The 24,169-nt window shown below is 45.7% G+C and overlaps 2 long non-coding RNA genes across 3 annotated transcripts in view; one reads left to right on the forward strand and one right to left on the reverse strand.

Moving 5' to 3' along the window:
• Positions 1-3,289: 3,289 nt before the first annotated feature.
• LOC121672674 overlaps positions 3,290-24,169 on the reverse strand; it is a 34,745-nt gene continuing 13,865 nt past the window's right edge. Inside the window, exons 2-5 of one of the 2 annotated variants that reach the window (XR_006018929.1) lie at positions 14,771-14,961; positions 7,568-12,396; positions 5,022-5,089; positions 3,290-3,481 (exon numbers count right to left, since the gene is read on the reverse strand). This is a non-coding gene — a long non-coding RNA (uncharacterized LOC121672674). Of the gene's footprint in view, positions 3,482-5,021; positions 12,397-14,770; positions 14,962-24,169 lie in introns of both variants that reach the window. The other variant, XR_006018928.1, reaches the window with a different exon arrangement.
• Positions 3,481-6,081, forward strand: LOC121672675. The gene is made up of 3 exons (XR_006018930.1): positions 3,481-4,172; positions 4,557-4,666; positions 5,994-6,081. It is a non-coding gene; the product is annotated as an uncharacterized LOC121672675 (long non-coding RNA).

Genomic DNA, 24,169 nt, shown 5'->3' on the forward strand with positions numbered 1-24,169 from the left:
CATCAATATTTCTTTACTTAAAATCATGTGTTGTATGTAAGTTAAATTTCCCCTTGCTGAGATACTTTGTATATCTTAATAGGAACTATCACAGGTCCAGGGAGCTGTATTTCTGTAGGGTCAAATTTACTTTTTTTTTTTAATTTACTACTTTTTTAAGAGGTGTCTTTCCTAAAAGCAGACAGCAGTAACCCTTTGCATGCCACAGTGCAGTTAGGCCCAGGGCCCACAATTAAACATGAGATCATATATATATATACACACACATATACATATATATCTGTGTGTATAGCTATATGTGTGTCTATATAACTGTGTGTAAATATCTGTGTGTGTGTATACAGATATAAATACACATTTGAATCACAGAATGCTTTGGGTGGAATGGACCTTAAAGCTCATCTCAAGCTTCCACCCCCTGCCATGGGCAGGGACACCTTCCACTATTCCAGGTTGCTCCAAGCCCTGTCCAACCTGGCCTTGGACACTTCCAGGGACGGGGCAGCCACAGCTTCTCTGGGCACCCTGTGCCAGGGCCTCACCACCCTCCCAGCAAAGATTTTTTTTCCCTAACAGCCAATTTAAACCTACTCTCCTTCAGTGTGAAGCTATTCCCCCTTGTCCTGTCCCACCAGGCCCTTGGAAATGGTCTCTCTCCATGTTCCCTTGTAGGCTCCCTTCAGCCACTGGAAAACTGCAATCAGGTCACCCCAAAGCCTTCTCTTTTCCAGGCTGGACAATCTCCATTCTCTCAGCCTTTTCTCATCAGAGAGGTGCTCCACCCCTCTCATCATCTTGCTGGCCCTCACATGTGTGCATATATATCTAAAAAAAGTACACTTTTTCTCCAGGAGCAGCTGTGTAGCAGCCCTGCTGGTTGGATGGGCAGCTGCCGGGACTGACAGAAGCTTCCCAGTGTGACACGCCAAGGCTGCCCCCTCCTTCGGCCAACGTCCCCATCCAGCAGGTACATCCCTGGCAGCTCCTCACAAAGCTCCATTTGTGCCCCCATTTCTGAGGCTGTTTCAAAGGCCAGGCTACATTACACAAACACTTGGCTATAGACATAACAGGCCTGTTCTGCAGCGCTGTCAGCTTGCTGCCGCCCAGCCCGCGCACACCCTGCATGTGTCTGTCAGGCCATACTTGGGCAACGGCGCAGCGTGTGCCGTGTCCCAGACACTGGAGTGATTATGTCTGGATGCTCCTTATCTGATGGAAAAGCCGGCAGTGCTGCACATCTGTGCGCCGAGGCTCCGCTGCTGCACTGCCACGCCAGTATTTATTTTGCTTCTGCAAGTTAGTTTTCCTTGAGAAGCAGCAGGGGCCTTCTTCAATGAACTGAAAAATGTGTATTGTATGAAGGTCTGCGGAGGGTTTGCACCGTAGTTCAGTGGGCAAATGTGAACCCAGGGGATGACATTTCATTTAAACATTAGGTTTACATCTTTACTTGCCAAAAATATTAATGTCTTGACTTTAGCAAACTGAATTCAGCACTTTTTTCTTTCTCCCCTTAAATGAATAATTATAGCCAAAACACTCTGTGGATATTTGTTCTTCTCAAAGGTGGAGTTTCGCACAAGAGCATTTGGTTTCAGGGCTGGAATTGTCAGTAGCTGCTCACTTGACACTTTCCCGTTAAGTTTGTGTTGGAAACCAGCAGTAGTTTCTTTCCTTGTGTTTATTGTGTTACCCTCAGCCCTTTGATCGGGACATCTTGGATAATGGCACAGTCTAGCTCAGGGCCTGTTCTCCATTTAAAAAATAGTGAAGAATATGGTTTCTATCAAAGGATCTACAAAGACAGTTAATGTAATTAAGAAGCAGAAGGGCATTTATGGAAGTGCATCTGAATGTCCTCTTCACATGTAATTGCATCAGGAATTCTACATTAGCATGCAAGTGCTGTCCAAAGGGAGGAAAAAAAAAAGCTTATTTTTAGGTAGAAGCCCTCAGTGGGCAGTAAATTACCCATAATCTCCCCCAAACTAGCAATTAGCCCTGTTTGCTGACTACCTGAATTGTTTCACAGTAGTTCAGCACAGTTTTACCAGTTATCACCATACTTATAATCAGAGATTCCGCAGATGATTCCCGCAGCTCCACATACTGCCTGCCTAAGGTCAGCCGTAATAACAAATACATTTTATTTGCTTCTTTTGGCCCTTTGGAGCTGTTTGCTCAGGCTGCAGTATGTGAGGAGAGCTGATGCTGCCCTGCTGCTCAAATGGCAAGAATGTGAACAGAGAAAGCAATTCAGAGGGGTTAGGTGTGCTTTGGTATTAGTTAATATTCATCTGCTTGTGTTACTTGTATTTATTCCCTTATTAGCAGACAGACCTGCTCAGAGACAGTGAACTTGCCCCCCATTGCTGGGGTTTGCAAGTTCTGAAGTTCTGACACTGAAAGACATTTTTCAACATGAGCCTGCAGCTGATGAGTGGAAAACTGGAAAGTATGGAAACAAAAACCTATGGAAAATTTTTTTCCTTAAGGCAGCTGAGCAGTTTTCATATCCCCAAATACCCATGCTTTGCCAAAATAGTAACTGAGCTTGGAAAACAGTAGCTACATTGCCAGCTTTAGCAGTAGAAACAATCATGGGCCGACACATGCACACAAATACAAGCACATACATCCTAGGAGCAGCATCAGATTTAAAGAAAGAAAACCAACGGGAAGTGTGATGAATACTGGAAACAGAAAACAGGAATGTTTGGATGCTGAGCACTAAAGGTAAATTTTTAAGTACGGTGCACACCTTTTTGAGTAATGCTTTAATTTGCATATTATTTCTCAGGTAAAATCCACCTAAATCAACACAGTGGCACCATTTAAAGCCCATTTTCAGTGCTGGTTGTGTGTCACATTACAGAGACACAGGCCTGTATTCCTGCCTCTGATCTGATGGACTAGATCTGAGTAATGAGGGAGATGGAACAGGAATTCATGCTGAAGAGGAACAACTGAAAAGTGTTCTCCTTTGCAAGTGCACTCTAGGAAGCAGAAAATGGAAAGATTGCCTTTGCCTGGCTGTACCTAGAATGTTTCAGCTTCTTGTTTCACCATCAGCAACATCAGCTCTGTGAGCAGACAAACTGCCTACAAAGCTGCTACTACAAACTTCAGACCAGTTCCTCAAAAGAAGAACTTGTTATCCAGAAAAAACACCAAAAAGCCCATCTTTGGGTTGAACACTGTTTCCAGCCTTACTAATCAGGCCTTGACGGAGGAAAGTACAAATAAACTGATCCTGAATTAAGTCATCCTTGTTGTGAGCACATACCTGGCCAAGGCAGGCAAAAGCAGATGGATGACCCAACAAAGTTCACCTTGTTTGCTGCGTTGAAAGCTCACGCTGTTCCCTGGCAGAACAGGCACCTCAGGCCTGCAATAGCCACTTGCTACCTTGCTTCAGTCAGCATTAAACCCAGCACAGTATTAACATCTTGGGGAAAATCCAGCTGGGAATGGCTTTCTGGGGGGGGGGGGAAAGGAAAGGGAGGTGATTGAATCCCAGACCCTGTGTTTATTTATCAATTTCACAGTAATTTTAAAGAACTTGGAATTTCTCCCCCTCACCTGAAAATACTTTATTTCCAGCGTTTTCTGTTAAAATGCAGAGCTGAATTCCTGTCCAGAAAGAAGTGGCAAAGAACAGCCACTCTTCACCTGAAGGTAACTAAATCACCTGGTCTGGCAGAGGTTGGGCTTTCTGCTTGGTTTTTGCAGGAGCTGCTGTGGACACATCTTCCCATGCCCAGTGCAGTGGGTGGCATTCCTGGGACAGAGCCAACCTGGCAGAGCCATCGTTCCTGTGGCACCCGAGCAGTCAGAGCATCCCCAAACTGGGATTCAGAGCAGCCCCACTGACTTCGGTGTGGGGCAGTTGTGTTTGTGCCTCAGGGGCATGATGTTGGAACACAAGTGCTGAACTTTAAAAATTTGCTTTAAAAAGTTATAATTTGCTCTGATCTTTTTTCTTATTTTTCTTTTCTGAAGCACTTGTAAAGTTTGAAGATGATGCTAATGATGTACAGCACACGTGCTCTGAAATGCATCTCCCCTAGGTTAATGTACCCTTTAGCTCACTGGGAAGCTCACTGGACACGTTTTGGAGACTTTCAGCACCTCCAACGCATTTCTGGAAAGAAAGCAAATGATCCAAGGTCTGGACACTGGGCTCTTAAATTACCAAAATATTTATCACTTATGCTGAAAAACACTTTGCCAAAAAAACTGGGCTATGGAGAGGGCATTTGGCACTGGATTAATTTCTGATGAAGTTTTAGGAGCAGGCTGTAGGTTTGTGTTCAGTGATGCTTCAATGTAATGCCCTGGCCAGTCCCATCCTGGCCCAGAACTGCTCGGATCAGGCTATGCCAAATTCCTGTCACCTTGGGCTTCATTAGCATGTGAAAACAGAGCCCTCTTGGCTTTGTGTCTCACTGAAAAAGAAACCACCCAGCCCTCCCTTTGGCCAGGGGAGTGGAGCTGCCTCATGCACTCGACTTTAAAAGCAATTCTTGACGTTCTTTTTTTTTTTACTACAGCTCTTAAAAAGTTACCAGAGTGAAGGTTCCTGTTTACAGTGGTGGGAGAGTAGCTCAGGTAACTGCTCATAAAGGGCCCATGAGCAGTGGCTGACGAAGGACGCAGCAGGGTAAGTAAATATGTTATAGTTAAGTGCTTAATTAGTTAAGCGGATTCTGCATTTTAGTTAAGGATTTAGTTTAAGGATTCTGCAGTTTGAAAGAATGAAGTCCTGCACTGCCATACGAAATACTTCCTGTGATTTAAGGGGGCCAGGAGTTGCATTTGCTGCCTCCAACCATTCTAAGAGTGAGTGAACCAGAACATGTAAAAAAATTGCAGAAGTTCTGAACAAATAACACAACGAATTTAAATGGAGAAACTTCCCTAGGTCACGTTCATTCAGTCAGGGAAAACAACCAGCCCCACATAAGCAGTCTGTGAGCACAGCACCTCCTGTCTGCTTCCCAAATACCATGTCTTACCTTTGAACCAGCTACAGAGGCAGGAAAAGTCACCCTCCCTCCACAAAGGACTTTGGGAATAATTATGTCTAATGGAAAAAAAAAAAAAAATTAAAAATCACAATCTGTTCATGGACAATGTGAGTGGAAAGGGATGTGAAATTTGTGAAGATCCTAATTAATTAGAAATTACTCCTCTTTGTGGTTGGCAACAGTCATTGAACAGCATCATTTGATAAGGCTGAAAGTACCTTGAATGTTTTTCAAGCCACACACGATGATTATTACATGTAATTTTAAAATTTCTGACTCGTACATCAATGAATATCCATGTTAATCCATGATAAACTCCAAGTTCACTGGAGTAACTCTTGGAGCAGAGTGGCTTCAGCCAGGATCCGAAAGTGCACTTAAAACTGAGGCTCCATGATGGATTTTGAGACTCACCCCAGTTTTATTTACCCCAAGCAGCGTCCCCCTTTGGAGCGCATGAGGAGGATTTCACCTCCTTTGGAATTCTGGGGTAAACTGTCCTTGTACAAAATTTGTTCAGGGTAAAGTTTTAGGCAGTATTTTGTGCTGCAATAACCACATCATGACAGACAACCTTTTCATCAGATCAGAAAAAAAAATCCTCCAGGTCAGTACAAGAAAGGAACATGACAGAGCTGTAAATACAGAGCCCAGAGGCGCCAGAGTTCCTGCATTAAATGTGGTCATTGGCCATGTTTAAATTTTTTCCCAAACATTTCAGGTGTTAAGACAGAGAAGCAAATACACACATGGGGGAATGGCAGCAATGAAGGCAGCTCTCATTGGTAAATGATCCTCATCATTTCTGTCCATTTTTCAGACAATTATTTAAAAATATATAACTGATTAGAGACGGATTGAGTTGGGAAATCAGGTACACAGGCAACCTTGGGTTTAGTAAAGGTGGGAGAAGCTGGGACCTGAGGGAAAAGCCTGTCTGACCACATTTCCTTTTCCCAGGATGGGCCGAGGAAGATTTGCAGGTGACAACTGGAACATTTTAATCTGTGATACTAAAAGAAAAGCCCTGGTCAGTAAGCAACTGAAGTTAGAGATGTAAATTATACAGCTGATTTCCAGAGGTGGGCAAATACACCACAGCACCCAGCAAAGTCACAGAGAGATGAGGGGTGGAAGGAGAAAAGGATAAACCCCCACATGATGGTCTCAGGAGTGTAAGGCAAGTTTAATCACTTAAAGCAGTGATATTTTAAATCCTGTCTCCAGTGGACAAACCTTGCTGTGAGGGTGGTGAGGTCTACATGCACACGATGGTTGGGTGAAAAAATTGTAAATGGCTGTCAGAAATTGCCATCTGCATTTTTTTTAGGAAAAAATCTCTACCCATACTTGGAAATGATAAAGATTTGCCAAAGGTTACCTCTGGTTAGAAATAGTTTTTGAAACTGTGTCTTTAAAGCTGGGCTTAAACTCAGAGATTTTTACTAGAGCTGGATGTTTGTTGTGAATGTAAGTAGCAAGGCTCGTCCAGTACTGGCCTGGATGAAGTAATGCCCAGTGCAGCCCAAGGATGGTCCTGATAAAGCAAGAAAGGAATGGATATGAAATAAGGAATCTGAAAGAGTTTTGCTTACTCACCTTGTCAGAAAATAACACTGAGTAGATGCAGCACAAAATTTTATCCAAAAGAAATACTAAAAGATACTTTTCTCCTAAACAAAATGAACTCAATAAAATTATCAGTGGTTCTATTTTCAACCCAAGAAACAAAATTCCTTAGATTTTTTTCTTTGGCTTGTGCCTCTTTTGGGGGTTGGAACTGGACGATCGTCAAGATTCCTATCCAGCTCAAACCATTCTATGATTCTATGAAAACAGGTTCTCAGCTTGGTGGTTCCCCAAGCTCTTGACTCTGGGGGCTCTGGAGGTGCCAGGGTTCCTCGTGAGCTCTGTGCAGTCCTACAAATACTGCACAATGGTCACCCACCACACATCCAGGTTGGCCTGTTCCAGTAAAAAAATGGCACCACCCCAATTTTAAGATGACAGCACTACTGCAAAGCAGTCGTCACATGCTTGCGTTACCAGCCCAAGTGATAGATTTAGAGTATTATGAAAATATATGCATTTTGAAGTGCTGTGAATTATACCAAATAATCCTGACGATCTCTTTTGCTCTACTAATGAATCAAAGCAGAGCTTTCCACATTATCTGCAATCACCATGGAGAAAATGGGTCTCCGTGTACATGGTTTCTGTATAAATAGTGCATCTCCAGCACATTCTGTAAGTAAGTAGTGTCTGATTGCATAATAATAACAATAATAAAGGGAGAGCTGTCCAGCCTGCACATGGGCCAATTAAAGGATCAAGTGCATGAGGCTGCAGCACTCCTGGCAGGGGAAGAGCTGCCAGGGAGGTGCCTGGCTCTCCAGTGCCTTCACCTCCCTCCTGTGCCTCCCACCACAGCAAACCGTGGCATTCGGAGAGCTTTGTCCCTGAATCCCTGCATGGAAGCAGGGCAACAGCACAGTATCCACAGAAGTTGTGACTGCAGCAGAGGCAAAACTCACCAGTTTGGGTGAAGCTCCAGCGCCTCTTTCACACCATGCCTTACAGCTTTGCTGGGCAGGATTTTCTCCACCTGGAGGGACCAGACCCAAACCCGCTGCGTGCCACAGCTATGCCTGAGAATTCATGGAAAGCAGGAGGAATGTACTTTATGGGGTGGCTGGATCATATGTTTATGGCCTGAAATAGGAGATCCCAACCCAAACCACTTTGCTGGTCTCTAATGGTGAGAGGCTGAATATGAACATCATATAATTCATGCTGGGGCATGAGTATGAAAAGAGAACGTGGGCAAACCTGGGACAGCCCACAGCCTCAGTAGCTGCCCTGCCATTAATTATGGCTAATGGCCTAATAAACACCTTCACATTGAGTGCACTGCACATTCAGCCTGTAGGAACCCCCTGGGAGAGATGAGCCAGAAGAACTAAAACCCTGGATGCTGGAATTCTGCATTACCAACAACAACACTGGCATAAAGTCGTAGGGGACCAAGTGCTCTGGGTGCCTGCACACAATGACAGGAATTCATGGAATATTTTCTGTACCCTCTGCACAGAAGTGGGTGGTTGTGATCGCACTGGTGTGGTGGGAAGGGCTCTCCCACTTCAGCCAGGTGGCTGGAAACACCACCTGCACTAGGATTCCATGGGCACATCCCAGCCTGGATGCAGGCATTGCTAACGCACTGCTCCAGCAGCCTCTTCCATGGGGTAATTGCACTGCCACTTCAGGGAGTGAGGCTGCTCCTCAAGGAACAGCCACTTCCTCTCCTCTCAGCTCTGCAGAAGGGCAAAAGTCCCTGGTTCAGGCCTTGGCAATAACGAGGTAAAATGGATTCATCCCCAGTAAAACCTCCCTGAAGACAGGCAGAGATAGTCTCACATGCAATTGGAAAAAAAAATGATGGGCAAACACAGCTTGCCTGGACAGGACCCTCCTCCCAAAGAGCCATGGGAAAGGCTCTCAGGTCACAGGAGAGTTGGGAATTCAACATGAAGTAACCTCCTGGGATGCTAGGGAAAAAACCAAATAAGCCAAAATGCAGCTAAAGAGAGTGAGCACACTGAGAAGGGGGTTCTGCAGGGTTTTCCTTGTTCTTCCAACAAAACCAGGCCACCAGCAGGACAAGTTGCTGCAAAAAGCAGAAAGAAACCAGCAGATCCAGGCTCAGGGTGAGTGTGGGCTGCCTTGGGCTCAAACCCAAACTGTTTGTGCTGGAAGGAGCTCACATTCAGTCCATCAGTGCCTCACCTTGCTGGGCACACAGCTCTTTATTCGGAAACCTAAATAAAGAACCAGTGCCCAGCTTCAGGTAATCAGAATTTTATCCTCTCTACAACCTTCCAAAACACAAGTTACCATGCTGAAACCAACAGTTGCTTTTTTTTGTTTTACCCCAACTTTAATTAATCGACTCAAAAGTTTCTCAGTACCTTTGCCATTAATTAAAAAAATAAACATCTTGTGACCCTTTCCTAAGGAAAAACCCAGCGGATGCTGCTCCCCTGCCCTGGACACACTTAGATTTAGCTTGGTTCACACTCAAAGGCCATGATCCAACCAGATATTCAGAGACCTGTATAACACTTTTAAGGACTGCTCCAAACTCTGGCAAAAGTAGGGAAAATAAATTCTGTTAAAGCACCACTTTCTTTCTTTCAAATCTGATTTTTCGAGAATCTTGACTGCAATGCATCACTTCAAATATTTCCTTCCTCATGCAGAATATTTTAATATTAAGCCAGATATTTTTCTATTTCCACAAATTAAATGCACCATGGCTGAAGGTTTGACAGAAGCTCTAATTTGCACATAAAAAGGTAGAACGATTTCAGTTTTGACAGCACAAGCTTTTGATTTGTTAATAAAGGCAATTCTTTCTCAATTGTGAACATACTCCCTAAATAAGACAATGAAGTTTGTAGCAAATAAAAAAAAAATCAGCTTCCTGGTGTGGAGAATAAACTTTTGATCCAAAGTTAGTGTAGAAATTCAGATTTTACAAAAATAAAAGAATGAAACTCACATTCAAGCTTTAGTTGTACCAGAGCAGGGATCAGAGGGAGATCCATGTTCCTGCCACTTTCTCTGTACCTGTTGTTGGAAATGTAACCTACCTTCAGTATCCGTGGATGAAGTTCATTGCTAGAAAGTACCTGTGAAAAGGGGAAGTAGCTTTGGGGTTGGGAGGTGAGAAAGCTGTGCGGAAATGGTTTGGGTGAAAATTAACAGAGATTTTCCTGGCCCTGTTCTAATCAAAGTGCAGCCTAAGCACACCAGGATTTCAGACTCATGACAAAACCCAAGCACCACCAAGTTTGTAAACCAAGAGACACAGCCAAAGCCAAGGCCAAGAGACCAAAGCTTCAGAGTGGCCCCTCTGTGCCCATGTCAGAGCCTCCATTTCCCCTGAGACACCACAGGGGAGGAGAGAATGTGGAGCTCCGAGGCAGCCTGCGCAGAGGCAGCTTAAGCATGGAAAAAAAAAAAAAAAATTTGGATCTGTGGTCTGAGATCAAACTATTCTAAACTTTGCCCTGTGTGACAGCCAAAAGCTTCAGCACGGAAGCAAAGCTGAAAGCGCCCAGGCTCCATTTCAGGATATAAAAGGGTAATAAAGCCCCCGCCCACAGGCCTGCCAAGGGCCCGGCTTTTACAGGCTTGGCACAGACTGTCCTGGCAGCAGAAGTCGAGTGAAGCTTCTGCAGGAGGTGAGGAACGAGTCCAAACAGCCTGAGGCACAAACCGGCCAGTGCTGGTATCACAAGTGCCCACTTCTGGCGTGGACATAACCCAGACCCCCAACACGAGGGCTCCTGGGTGCCGCCTGCGTGGGCAGGGGCAGAGCCACGAGCACGGCTGTGAAGGTGCCTCAGGGCACCTCCTCAGGGAGGAGCCAGCACAGCTCCCGCATCACTGGGAAACGCTTCCCGGCCACGTGCAGCCGTGGCAGGAGCTGGGCAGTGTCGGAGTCACCGGGATAGCGGGCACTCAGCAATGCCTGGGCACACCACATCCAGCTCCAGTGGACACTGAGCCCGGACACAACCTGCTGCCATCATTGTTTTACTCTGCCACATGTGGCACTTCACAGTGGCACTTGGCAGAGAGCTCTGAGGCACTGGCCCATTTAATGCAAAACCTCCTGATTTTTGTTAATTCAAAGCTTTTGTGAAAGACATTTTTGTTTTCCAAACAGTGTCCCCCCTTCTGCTTTGCTTGGATCTCACCACAGTTGCCTCCTAATCCAGTGTTGGTGAAACAAGGCTGAAGGTATTTTGGTCATGTTTTCACACTCCTGATGTACGCTTGCCTTGTCTCCTTCCACTTTCCTTCTGACTACACTCTGCTTCACAAATGCAGCCATCTGGCACAACATCGCAGTTTTTTTCTGTCGACACCTGAGTAATCAGAGCCCTTTTTTCTCTCTCTTTGTTTTTATTTTTAAATAAAGCAAGTGTTTCCAGCTCCAGTGCCCAGGCTTAGAACAGGCAAGCCACGTCCCATTAATAAAAAGCAGCAGAAGTGGGAGGTCATTGGTATTAATGCTGGAAAACATTTAGGGTGAGATGAGAGAAAAAAATTAGCACCCAGTATTTTCCAGCTTTTAAAGAACACTCCTTGGGAAACAAACTGCTTCCATAATATTGTCTGTGTGAAACACACTTACAAAACATTGATGGCAAAGTTGTGGCCCCAAAAATTCAGAAGAGTCTCACCACATGTTGCTGAATGGCCAGAGCTGCATCCCGTGAGTTTCTCGTCTCAAAGGACCCCTCTCAGACTTAGTCTTTTGCTACACTCACCTTTCCCATGCCAGAAATACGTTTGACAACACTAACTTGATCTCTACCTGGCTGCTACCTCCTCTACACATCTGATCCTACCCCTGAACTCTGTCCCTCCTGAAATAAAGGATGGCCACCACCCCACAGCCCAAGTGACCTGGAAACCCTGCAGAGAGATCTACGAGCAAGGGAGCAGCTGTGCCACAGGGAACTCCCAAATCACAGCCTCCAGGCACCCGGACAGCTGGCAGGGGGACAAAACACCAGGGCGGCCTCTGCACCTTCCCCAGACTGACACCTCTGCAGTCTGCTGCTGCTGAGGCACAGCTGGGCCTGCTGCTCCTCTCTCACAGCCTTCACTGCAGTCCTTCCATGCAGCAGGAATTGGATCCTACCAGCTCCACAAGGGCAGGATGGGGACAAGGGGCAGGGCTGGAGTGGCTGCCCTGTGTCACCCACCTGGCCAGTCCAGCACGAAGCAGCCATGGCAGCACCCGGGATTCAGACACAGCTCCTTGGGCACGGGAGTGATGCCCCATCATTCCCGTTGTCCCAAAGCCCAGGCACCAACAGTGCAATTGCTGCTGTCAGTATCAGCTGGAAAGTGCCATTGATAATGTGCCAGTGCAAGTCAGCAACATTTGACTGTACAGACTGAGCCTGCAGCGAAATCCTCGCTTCTCTTCCCGTTTGTTCCGAACAGAGCTTCCCAGCAGACTCTCACCAGGCACAGGCTAGGCAGCCACACTGGGCATTGGTGCCACATCAGCTCAGGGACTCTTTGCTTTGCGGGGTGAGCAAAGATTTTCTGATGCCACGAGCAGCTTCTTCCCTCTGTGAGCGGCCAGCAGGGACCACAGCATTCTTTCGGGATGGATTTACAACATATGGAGATGCCAAAGGGGAGGGAAGACGTTTGACCCTATCAGGACCTGAATGCAGACTCAGAACCAGGCTAGGACATTCTGGAGTTGGTTTTGTGAGAAATACCTGTTTTTCAGGATGCAGCCATCTGGCAGATTCCCTTCTTCTCTTTCAACCTGGAAAGAGAGATGGAGCAGTTAATGGGGGAACAGAAAGGCTGTGCAAATTACAAGCTCTGTGGAAAGTTTCTGTGCAAATAACAGTTTAACACTAAGAAGTTAGGTTAAAATGGTTTCAAAGTCTAAAATTAGTTACATTTAAAACTAACAGCATATGCTTTTATTGTCTCTGATCTAAAATATAATCCCAGGAGGCTGTGGAAAGCATGCAAATTACAGAAAGCTAATTTGCTCCAACAGCGACACCTCCCATGTAGTTGGGAGGTCTATTAGACCCAGTGTACTCTCCATTATTTGCATATTGATAGCACCTGCTGAAATACTTTGGGATTTACTTTTCCTGCCAGCAGAGGGACAAAACAAACAAAAAATTTATATAAAAGTCCTTTCATACAGATTTGATGAACAATAAAATACTCAGACAGTGCAAAGAATGCCAAATTAGCGAGAGGTAATGGGGTAGGATTGCAATGCCATCTGTGATTTTCAGAGAAACTGGACTGCAAGTCTGCTAGAAAAAAAAAAAAAAAAAAAAAAAGAAATATCCCAAACCAAAAAACCCCCAAACAACAACAACAAAAAAATCCCTGGAAAGTGCTGGGTAATTTGAAATAGCTCACTTGGCTCAAGTCTGAAAATGGAAAAGTTGAACTAAAGAAATCCAGACACTGCAGCAAGAAAAAAATGAAAAACATGACAAAAAAATCCTACACATCCACAAGCCCTGAAAGCAGAACCCCCCAAAGTGGACCTTGATTAAAAATCTACAAAACCCCAGGCTTTGATATTAGCCAGGCCTGCAAGGCCTAGTCTCCTGCACATAAAACAAAAAATAAATTAAAACCAGCTACAGCCTGAGATTTACTTAACGAGCCAACTTCCAGTCTCTGCTCATGACCACTGCTTCCCCTCCTGGCCCCTGAGCTATAAAAAAAGCCCCTTGTATATTCCTATAGCTCATCTTCCTTAGGGTGAGGGTGAGAGCAGCTTCCTCTCCACAGTAGCACATGGAAAAAGCTCCTTTTCCAGCGCCAGGCTGAGCCAGAGCCGCGGGTGGGATGTGCAGCACGTGCCTCTCTCTGCAGAGCGGATTTGGGAAGCTGACCAGGGAGACAGCGACATTCCCCAGCACCTCTTTTTCCAAACAGGCGGTTGGTGTTCCTAAAGAAGCACCGGCCACGTGCTCATCTACCCCTCAACAGTTACAAGGGGCCTCTATTCCCTGTGCTTTAATTCTGATTATGCACCCTCTCTTTTAACAGGCAAGGAAAGGCCCACCAGAGTTACTCACTGCTGGTGTGCCAAATTCCCGCAGCATTTTAACTGCCATCGTATTCCCAAACCAAGGAGGCAATTGACTTTAAGTTAAAATGTTTAAATTGTTCTCTATGCATTAAAAAAGCAGTGAAAGAGCACTGCATGCAGGACAACAAAGCAGGGAAAAGTGCAGCAGGAGAGCCACTGACTCCATCCCTTGGCACTGTGTTACCTGTGCCAGGGGAGTGGAGATAAGGAGGGATATTGCTGGGAAATACATTATTGTTGGGAAATACATTATTACTGGCCTCTCCTCACCACAGACAGAGCCCAGTGTGTCTTTGGGCTCTGCACAGCCAAGTGAGACCTCTGAAAAACTTGCTCAGTGTCAGTGCTAATTACTGGAGGAGGCAATCAACATTCCAGCAACAGGGACCCCTGAAATGCTGCAGACAGGCAGCTCCCACCATGGCCATCAACAAATGCCAATTCCCGTTAATGCCCACGGACTCCTGAATGCTGCAGCACTGGTAGCCAGCACTATTAGCTGGGAGCTAATTAGCAGTAAGTTGTAGGACTAGTTAAAGTTTCAGGATGGCAACTAGATGCAAAGCAGAGGGACTCGGAGCTTGTGATCACTGCTGGAGATAATTTCCAGCGCAGTTTTGCATCGAAGGAACCTCTAAATAGCTGGAAGGGAAAGGGATGACCAGAACAGTTCCTGGGAAGCCTCAGCAGTTCAGGGCACTGAGAACCAGCTCAGAACTGTGACAAACTGAGCCCACAAGCAGCACTTGGGAACCCACAGCACATTCCTGTGTTTGGAGAGGTGAAGCATTGAGAGGAATCCGTCCTCTCACAGCCAGGAACAGATCCTGCCCTGGCGTACAGCAGGGCCTGGAGATACGTGCTGGTACTGCCTGTCGTGTGTGTGGCTAAAAACGTCCTGTGCTGCCCCACAGCCCCTCTGTGAAGTGTGCTCCCAGCCACAGAGAACTGGCCATTTGTAATGGCAGCAGTAAAAATAAAAGTAATAATGATGCAAAAAAGCCACCCTGGAAAGCAAAACCCAGGGCATTCCCTGTTATAACAAATTACGCTGGATGTTCCTTACCTGAAATTCCGTGCGCAATTAGCAAACAGAATTCTCCACAAGTGCCTCTATGCCCCACTCTCCTTGTGGTGGTTTTGGCAGCCACATTCCCAGCCTGCAGTTTGCCATCCAGCAGCTTCCAAACCACAGCTTTTTCTTCTTTTTTTTTTCCTGATGAAGTTCATGGCAGACAGTGTTTTACCACCTGCACGCTGGGGGAGAAAGAAAGCAAGGGGGAGAGGATCAATATATACAGTGTGTTTATATTCAGCAAGAGCATGTTGCAGAGTGGGGAGCTGTGATGTGTGTGCTTGCATTGTCTAGGAAAGGATCCTTAGTGGCACTGCAGTTGGAAAAATTAATGGAAGATCAGGGGACTGTCTTCAGTGACAAACTTTCACCTGCTAAGTTACAATTCTGTCATAGGAAATGATACCTTGGACTGCAACTAATTTGTGAATCCCAGGAAAGGCAGATCACTGATTCTTCATCAGGACTGCAGGATCTGATCTATAAAAATTTGGGCCTCAGCAGGAGGTTGTGGGAAAGTGTGATTTGCATTTCAATTTTTAGTCCACCACAACCTTTAAATCTTCCTGCAGCACTATCACAATACAAGTTTTTGGTCTCAGTGTGCTCAAAACACATATCAAAAAAATAAAAAATCCTGTTACAATGGCAGTCATTTGCTAATGGGACAGAAAGTGGCATTTATGTTTGAATTGTTTCACAGACCACCATTACATCAGAGTCTTTCATCATTTTATGGGGGATCAAGTCCCCCGACACCCTCCTCGAGGACCCCATGTGGTGCTTGTCACTATCATTCCACTTGCACAAACACCCCGGCCCTTTCAATTTTTATCTGCCCAGAGCCCAGAATATGTTACATTATTTAGGTTTTGTTCTGTATGAAGAATTCACAACAAATAAAAGCCATTTTCCTGGAAAAACAAGCCTGTGAGTGACGGTTAAGGGAATTTCAGGCAGGCCCCCTTTGCAGGAGGGGCAGCAGCTCTGCCATCCCTCCCGCTGACTGATGGCACCGCTCCAGCTCATCCTCCATGGAGCAGCCACCAGCACTGGCACCAATGGCAGGATGCTCACTTACTTCCCTAAAAATCTGTCTGGGTCAGGCTCCAACCCCGTGCACACGCTGGAGATGAATTATTCATGGCACAGGAGGGCTTCCCTGTGCTGCTGCTCAGTCAGGGAGGGGGCTTTGCAGAGAGAGGGGGAACATCCACTCCAGAGTCCTTCAGCCAAGGAAATGCTCTGTGAAACGCTCACAGCGTCAGAGATGGGTCTCCATGCCCACCCTGGGGGCTTGGGAAGGCAACTGAGCTGAGCTCTGGGCCAGTGCTCAGAGCTGTGGAACAGGGTTATCAATGTCCTGGCACAGCTCAGCTGCCTCTCCTTGCTCCACACAGAGCCAGGTTTTGTCCTGAAGAGCTGCACATGGCCACAAATTCAAATTTCCATTTATTTTGGCAACTGGACACCTGCTTTCTTTTGTGTAAAATACTATTGCCACTTCCTCAGGTGTGGCAAGACTCAGCAACCCCTTCTGGGGACACATTGTCCAGGAAATCAAATTTCCAGGCTCCAAAGCTCAAAGCCCAAGGCAAGGGTGCAGGAGTGCGTGCACCACATCAACATCCCACGTGTGTTTCCAAGTTTCCTTCTGCTTTTGCTGTTCCTGGGGTTGGTAGGAGCTTTCCAGTGACTTGAGCAGGACAGAGGCTGAATGAAGGACACTTTTTGTACCTGTTTCTTAAAGGCACTTCCAATCCCTCTCCCATCAATGTTGCCATGTGATTTGTTTCCTTGCCCAGTGCTCCAGGCTGGCATTTGCAAGATTGCAGCCCTTGGACTGAACTTCCACCCCAGCTGCTCCTCTCAACAAATGGAAACCAAATATCCACAGTGAAGGTTACAGCTCTTCTTGAAACCCAGGGTGAGGGGTGCTGCTCCATAGGGAAAAGGCACTCCTGTATGTGAGCTCCTCTATCCAGAGACATTTATAAGGTGATTCTACAGGATGATGAGACACTGACCCTCTGAGCTTTCTGACCTGGGACATCTCCAACAGCCACTTTTCAGAAAACCTGCTTTTGCTCCACTGAGTGTCTGAGAGCCCAGCTGGAATATTTAGGACTGAAAAAGCAGTCTGGTCCTGAACTTCCTGCTAAAAATAAATAAATAACAACCTTCACACAAAAGCAGGATAAATAATTTTCCTTTTCTTTCAGGACACGTGTTGAGAGCACAGAAAGCAGTCAGAAGTACAGCTTTTACCAACTGCTCTGCTGCTTAACATCTCTGGCATTCAAAACATACAACTTCTGTGTTTGTACTACATTTCCCTAACAGCTTACATCGAGGCCAAACACACAGCGTTCTGCAGAGGTCTTCTAAAATAAGCTTAGTTAAAAGAGCAAGGTCAATGCCCAACACATGTCAGATTCTGTGAGCAGAAATCAAGGAGTTCGGGGCAAATGGGATATGTCAGGGCTCGGTGGATTCCCATGCCAGGCTCTTTTACCAAGTTCACATTGCTGCTGCCAAAACTAGTAACAATCTCATCATGTGGACTTCAGCTTTGCAAAAGTGTCTAAAAAAAACCCCCAATCTCTGCACATGGGCTACTCAGCTCAAGAAAGAAAACTAACACACAGATAAAAGTGTTTATCTGGAGATGCTACTTACTGTCCCTGTAACTGTATTTTTCTTTTAATAGGACATGTGCTGATTCCATGCTTCAGCCCTAGGCTCTATTAAAATCAAATTAAAACCATTAGTAATGTAGTTAATTCCATTTATAATATGACCATCAAGTCAAGAGAAAACATTAAAATAGAAAAATATATATACATGAGATTCAAGAATTTTTTTTAAAAAAAAAAATATTTCCATTTGGATCTTTGCAATTTTTTTTAAATAAAAAAGGAAAAGTTTTTCCTGTGTTCAGATAAAGTAACTCTGCCTGGTCTTTTCAACCAGACCTTGCAGAGTATTTGTGATTTCAATTAAAACATGCTATTGTCACTTTAGCCTCCCTCTTTGGTATTTTAAATTGATCCTAATGGCTTTACCTTAAGTGTTTTGTGTCCCATAGTGAATCCCTGTCACTTACAGCACCTCCCACTATCGCCCTCCTGAACACTCACTCCCGATAATCGCTCCTTCCCCTGCTCTCAGCGTTCTTGTTCTCCCCCCCAACTCCTCAGCTGGTTCAGGCTGCAAAGTGTTTGCTGTTTAACATCTCTCACATATGGCTTGTTGCTCTGGCACACGACAGCCACGCAAAGGAGGACAAGAGCTGCATGGAAAAGGCCAAACTGGTGGCTCTGGAGGTGGGGCTGCCTCTCTCAGGGGCTATCCTGAGGGTAAGGAAGGGCAGAGTGGGTTGGGATTGTGACCTCTCCTGCACCATCCTCTGTGTGGGGCCGAACAGGTGCTCACCCAGGCCCGCTCGCCGCTTCCTGCTTCCTAACAGAGCTCTGGGAGATGGAGACCATCCCAAGAAAACCTGTCCAGGAATGCCAGAGTTCCACCGGAGGCTTCCCTGTGAAGAGATGCCACCAGCAGGTGCCCTCCAGGTTCTGTCAGGGAGCTGCCCCTGGCCCTGCTCCTGTCCCCCTCCACACCCTGGTGGGGAACCAGGAGCCTTCTCCTTCTCACAGGAGCATCCTGTCTCCTTTGCCTTTCATGGATCTCATTATTAATTGAAGAATCATTTAGTTTGCATAATTGTCCTCTGCCATACATAATTCCAACCCTTCTCTTTAAATTGGCTTATTAAACGAAATACAGTCTTCTGGTTTTGTGGCTCCAGCTATCAAAGCTTCTTAGATGGACAGTCAGGGTGACGGGAAGAAAAAAACCGAACTAATAATATTAGGGAGCATCCTTTTATGTACATTCATGAGATCTACCAGCAGGTGACTCCATTCTAAAATATCTGTATTTTCATAAAACAAAATGCTTTCTTTCCTACACCCTGAGCATCATCACAATGCCCCCCTCCATAGGATTTAGCACTCTGAAAAAAACAGTGTTAAATAAATAGCACTTTTGCTTAAGCTATGAACTATTTCTTTTTGAATAACACATGAAATTGAATTAGATTCAGGGATTTCCAGAACAGCCTTATCTGTTCCTGTCTAATCAGGCCTGATTAATTCAAATCAAACTGCAAACCTCAGTTTTATTTTGCTTTAAAAACTCCAGCTCAACAAATCAGCAGTATGTAGATATCACAGAGGCAGTTAACAGGGAAGCCTACAGACAGCGAGCCTCATAGAGTCAAACGGATATGATTAAACATTTGGCATCATTTATTAATATTTTATATATTCAAATATATACAGAGGGGATTGGACCAGTCAGAGAGATGCTCTTCACCAGGGACAATTATGTTTATGCCTAAGAAAAGCAGATCAGCTCAGGTGTCAAAGGGTGTTTCTTCAAAATAGAAAAATTATTAACAAGTAACAGGGTTATGTGGGAGGGTTTGTAACACAGAACTGCACTAAACCATGCAATGATCTGCACAGATAATCAAAGTGCTCCTGCCATGCCGAGTGCAGCAGAATACATTCAGTAAGATAAAACAAAATAAAACAATCCCACAAATGCAAGATTGCAAATGCAAAAGAGGCAGCTGTGCAGGAGGTATTCCAGAGATTTAGGGAGCCATTATTGCTGTGTAATGTGCGCTCGCAGAGGCTCCCAGACCTGACCAGTTTAATCCACATCAGAGCAGGGACACACAGGGTCAGGAGGCTGACTGTGGATTTGGGCACTGGGCACAGCTGTTTTCCTTAGGTGCAATCCACTTGTCACTGGTGGTGGCACTTTGCATTTGCTGTGTGGCAGCATATGTGCTTGCCACATTGGGGACCCATTATATCCCTTCAGCCTCCAGCCACTTCCCTTCCCTTCTCGTTAGCTGCATGTCCATATATCCTTCCACACTCCTGCTGCATGGCAGTGCCCGCTCTGTGCCCCCTTTGCCTGCTCCCATATTAAAACCATCTATATGTGGGCAGAATTATTATATATATTGCCAAATTTACATATGTAAATGTATATACACACACACACGTACAGACGTGCTCTGTAAGGAATCGTGTCTATCCCATCACTTACCTTCTCAGAAGTATTTTTGCTACCAGGGAGAGCACACAGAGACAAGGAAAAGCTGAAGAATATCCAAGGAAATCTTTCAAACATGGTGTGAACCCAAACTAAAGGTGAAGGTGTAAAAAGGGGAGCGGATGGACTCTATGTTCATGTTGCAGGTGCTGCAATGAAACACAGGGTTCTGCCCTAGCACAAATCCATTAGTCCATGCAGTTATTTGGGCTTGCAGGTGGAAGCAGTACCTGCCCAGAGAGGCAATTCCATGTTTCTGAGGCTTTGCACTCACAGTGGCACAGCCAGGACCGACTGCAGGACGCAGCCTGGCTCACTGTGGGGTCACTGCACACAACAGTTAAGAAGAAATTTGGTTGATGCCTCATTTTTGAGGGGCTGAACTGCCTCACTCCTAACTCCAGACACACAGGGTTTCCTACCAGGATGCTGGGACAGAGGAAAACCTCTCCAGTCTGGGCAGATGAGCTTGCCCAGCAAAGTTCCCAGTTAAGCAGTGCCCAAGCCTGGTGGAGGCTCTTTCTCGGGCTCCCTGCAGCCAGGACAGGAACAGTTCCAGATAAAAGAGCTTTGCACTCCTAAAGAGCATTAAAAATGCCACAGCCTCTGATTCACATTTTCATAGTTATAACACTGTCCTCGATGACTGGGATTCAGGTAAGGCAAGATCATTCCCCCTCAAAGCAAGAGCATCCCATGGTTTGGGAGCTTCTCACCTGGATGCACAGAGATGAGCCAGTCTGGTAGAGAGGCCCCTGGGAAATGCAAATCCACATTCAGCTTTTTATTTCCACATCTATGAGCAAGCTTAAAATCAAAATTTCCACTCATAATAAGCCTCCAAACTCTAATTAAACTGGTTCTTAAAAAAACCCCAAAAAACAAAACACAAAACCCAAACAACAGAAAAGGAAAAACTGTTTGGCTTTGATGCGCTTCTTTTTCATTAAATACATCTTTTAGTGGCTTCTAAAAGTCTCCTCCCAAGGAAGCAATCACAGAAACCCATTAGGGTTATTTTTATACCATGGTGAGAACACTGAATTACCTTCCTGATGTAGCTCCTGTGTGGGTAAGTGACACAGCCAAGCCTGGATCTGCATGTCCCAAACACCTGCTGGGTTTAGCTGCTCCTCAAAGGCAGTAGTTGGGAAAATGCTGTTCCAGCCATGGCTGGGGTGGGTTTCATACCAGGAACACCGTTCCTCTCAGCAGCTCAATCCCTCGCCAGAAGACTGCCTTGCTCAGCAACAGGTCAGGCCAGCAAAATCCCTCACTTCCAGGCTCCCTGAGTACCGGTGATGGAGGACAAATCACCCCTGGCTTTCTCAGCAGCCCCATTACATTAATGAGTGGCACTGCATAAAAAATTGCTGCTGACAACTAAATCCTTTCGTAAGTCAGGATGCTTTTAGACACGTCCCTCCAGTCTCCCACCCTCTGTTACACACGAACAGGAGAAAGACTTAGGAAGACCCAAAAATCAGGGTAAATTTGGTCTTTTATCTGAGGCAACCCTTTGTGAATCAGCACAGGAGAACAGTCTGTTCACTTTTGGATGCACTTTTGAGGCAGTTGACTGGACAGTGAGAAAGAGAGAACATCTGCAGATGAACCAGAGACAGGTTTTCCACTGGTACCTGTTGCTGCAGGAAAATTCACAGCTGGGTCAGGAGAGGTGAAAGGATAGAAAACGCCTGTCCAGTTAACATAAATAATTACACTATGCACATACATTTCATGCCATCCCGCTGCCCTCGGCACCACCAGGAATGTTAAGGAGGTGGGAGGCCCCTCTGAGCAGGGCGGTGTCCACAGCTCATGGAAACGCTCCCAAGAACAGCCTGGGAGGAAGATTTTGACTTTTTAACTGCGGCCATCCCCGGCAGAGTGGCTGATCCTCAGCACTGCAGTGGGGACAGAGCAGCCGGGGGTTGCGCGGGTCCCACTCAGGGGGAATGAGCTGAGGATGCTCAGCTCTCCTCCCTGTGCTCTGCACGTGTGAAACTTTCTGTGTTCCTCCCTCTCAACAGAAAGGTTCCGCCTTTTGGGTGATTTCTGTTCAGCAGCCCTCAGCCACACCACAGCAACAAAAACTTTGCAAACTCCTTGGTACTAAAGCTACAGCCTGTAACCCGGGTCGAGGTTTTATCGGCCATCGAGATCAGAAGGGGAGAAGCACTTGGGAGGACATGAACGGCCAACTCAGCTGCTCGGAGAAAGGAGCTGATTCACGCTGCCAACACTGGCTCTTACACAGATAATAAACTAGACTGGCCTTTCTCCTGACATCACACTTCAATCAAAAACTTTCTCGCAAAATGTCACTTTCAAAGTTGCGGCTTTAAAAAAAAAAAAGAAAGAAAAAAAAGAAAAAGTCTTTATAAAAAATTCATGGCCACAATGATCTGATAATGCAGCTTTCTGATACCAGCAGATGTTTTGTCTAACATGTTCCCTGAAGCTGTACTCTGTGCCTTCATATCTTTCATTTCCAGTTGCTATCTGCTGACTGTGGGATGTCATGTACGTACCCTATAGCGATGCGCAGCCATCGCAGCTCACACCGCCGCGCGTAATGAGCTGCACAAGATGCTTGTCGCAATAACTCCGCACTTCCCCGACCATATGGAACACAACACTCCAAAGCCCACAGACACTTTTTTTTATTACAGTTCAGATCCTTAAAACATAATCTGTGTGATGTCTAGTGAATGTACGTGAAGAGCTGCTGAAAACAAAGTTAACACTTGTTCACATCATCTGTTACAAATGTCCAATTTGGGACAATAAATTTCCTCGGAACCTGTTCTTTTGCTGACTCGTTGCTTTATCTTTTTTCTCTTTCTCTCACGTCGTTTTTTTTATGAACTATGCATATGTATTAAATGGGATTTGTTGTCCCTAGATACCAATTTGCATAAAGTGCAAGCCATCATTGGTTGGAGAGAAGCAAATTACTTCTCCAGCAAGATCACACTTCTTTTTTTTTTCTTTTTCTTTTTTTTTTTTTTTAATTTTAACAAACCGCAGGCAGAGGCTGTTAACAGCACTTAGCCAGATATGCAAAGTATCACTTTTCTCAAAAGCAGCTTGATCAATGAGCCAAAAAAAAAAAAAAAAAAGGAAGGAAGGAAGGGAAGGTATTATTCAGTTAAGTACAATGCAGAGATGTCCCAAGACTGACGCTGTTCACCTGTAACTCGAGCTGCCTGATTCCCAGTAAAACAACAACCCCAGCATGGCTTAGCACTCGGGACACAATGCAGAACAGCCCAACTGAGCAGAGCCTCTCAGGATCACCATTCCACCTTCCCAGTGTCCCTCCCAATGTGCTCCTAGAAGTCCCAAGTGTGCTGCTTCTTTCACATTTGCAGGAGCCCTTCCTGCTCATCCACATCCTGTGCATTTACTCATGTTGGACAATCCTGCAGGGCTGTGCAAACACAGCCTGTCCAATGCCCTCCCGATTCCACTGGCTCCCTGGCACAGGGACGCTCCACAGGATGGCAGCTGCCATCCTAGCAGGTCTTGGACAAGGGCAAGCTCCTTGCTTTCCTTATGCTCTTCATTGCACACACCTGGGACACGCTGGCAAGAGCCTGGGCTCGGAGACCGTGACAGATTCCCAGGTTCCGAGCAGCCCTGCAGGAGCCCTCTGCTCCTGGCAAGGAGGAGAGACAGAGGAGGGGATTTCACAAATTCTTCAGGAATCAGATTACCTAAAGCAAAGCTGTGGTGCACAGGACGATGTAGAAGAGTACGAGCCCACCACTAAAAGGATTTGCAAACCAGGAGCCAGGCTCAGATACAACATGTGAGAGAATAAAATCACCAAAGGGAACAAATCAGCAAAGGATGCTGAGCTGTAAAGTTTCCAGCTAGGTCTGAACTTCCCAAGAATTTAGTGCTGGGAAATTGCTGGGGGTGCTGCGGAGAACGGGTCCTCTCCAAACATAATCATTTCTTCTACTGAGCTCTCTAAAAATGACCGCAGGGTCTGTCTCTCCCTAAACATTCACTCAGAATTCAATCCCAAATCCATCAATGTGATGTGTTTGGATTATGTTACTTCTGCATTTAATGGACAGATGATACTCTCTTAAGAATGGTTCCTGGGATCACAGAGAACATTGGTAACTGATTGCAGACACAGGACAGTTAATCTGGACACTGGTGGCAACTTGAGGTGTCTCTGAGGGAGCTGTGGGTGCCAAAAGAACAAATGAGGACGCAGGGTGTGCAAATTCTCAAGAGGGA

Source organism: Corvus kubaryi, unplaced genomic scaffold (assembly GCF_017639235.1).
Source record: "Corvus kubaryi isolate FWS band 111438036 unplaced genomic scaffold, C.kubaryi_AGA036_p1.0 64841, whole genome shotgun sequence".
NCBI lineage: Eukaryota > Metazoa > Chordata > Aves > Passeriformes > Corvidae > Corvus > Corvus kubaryi.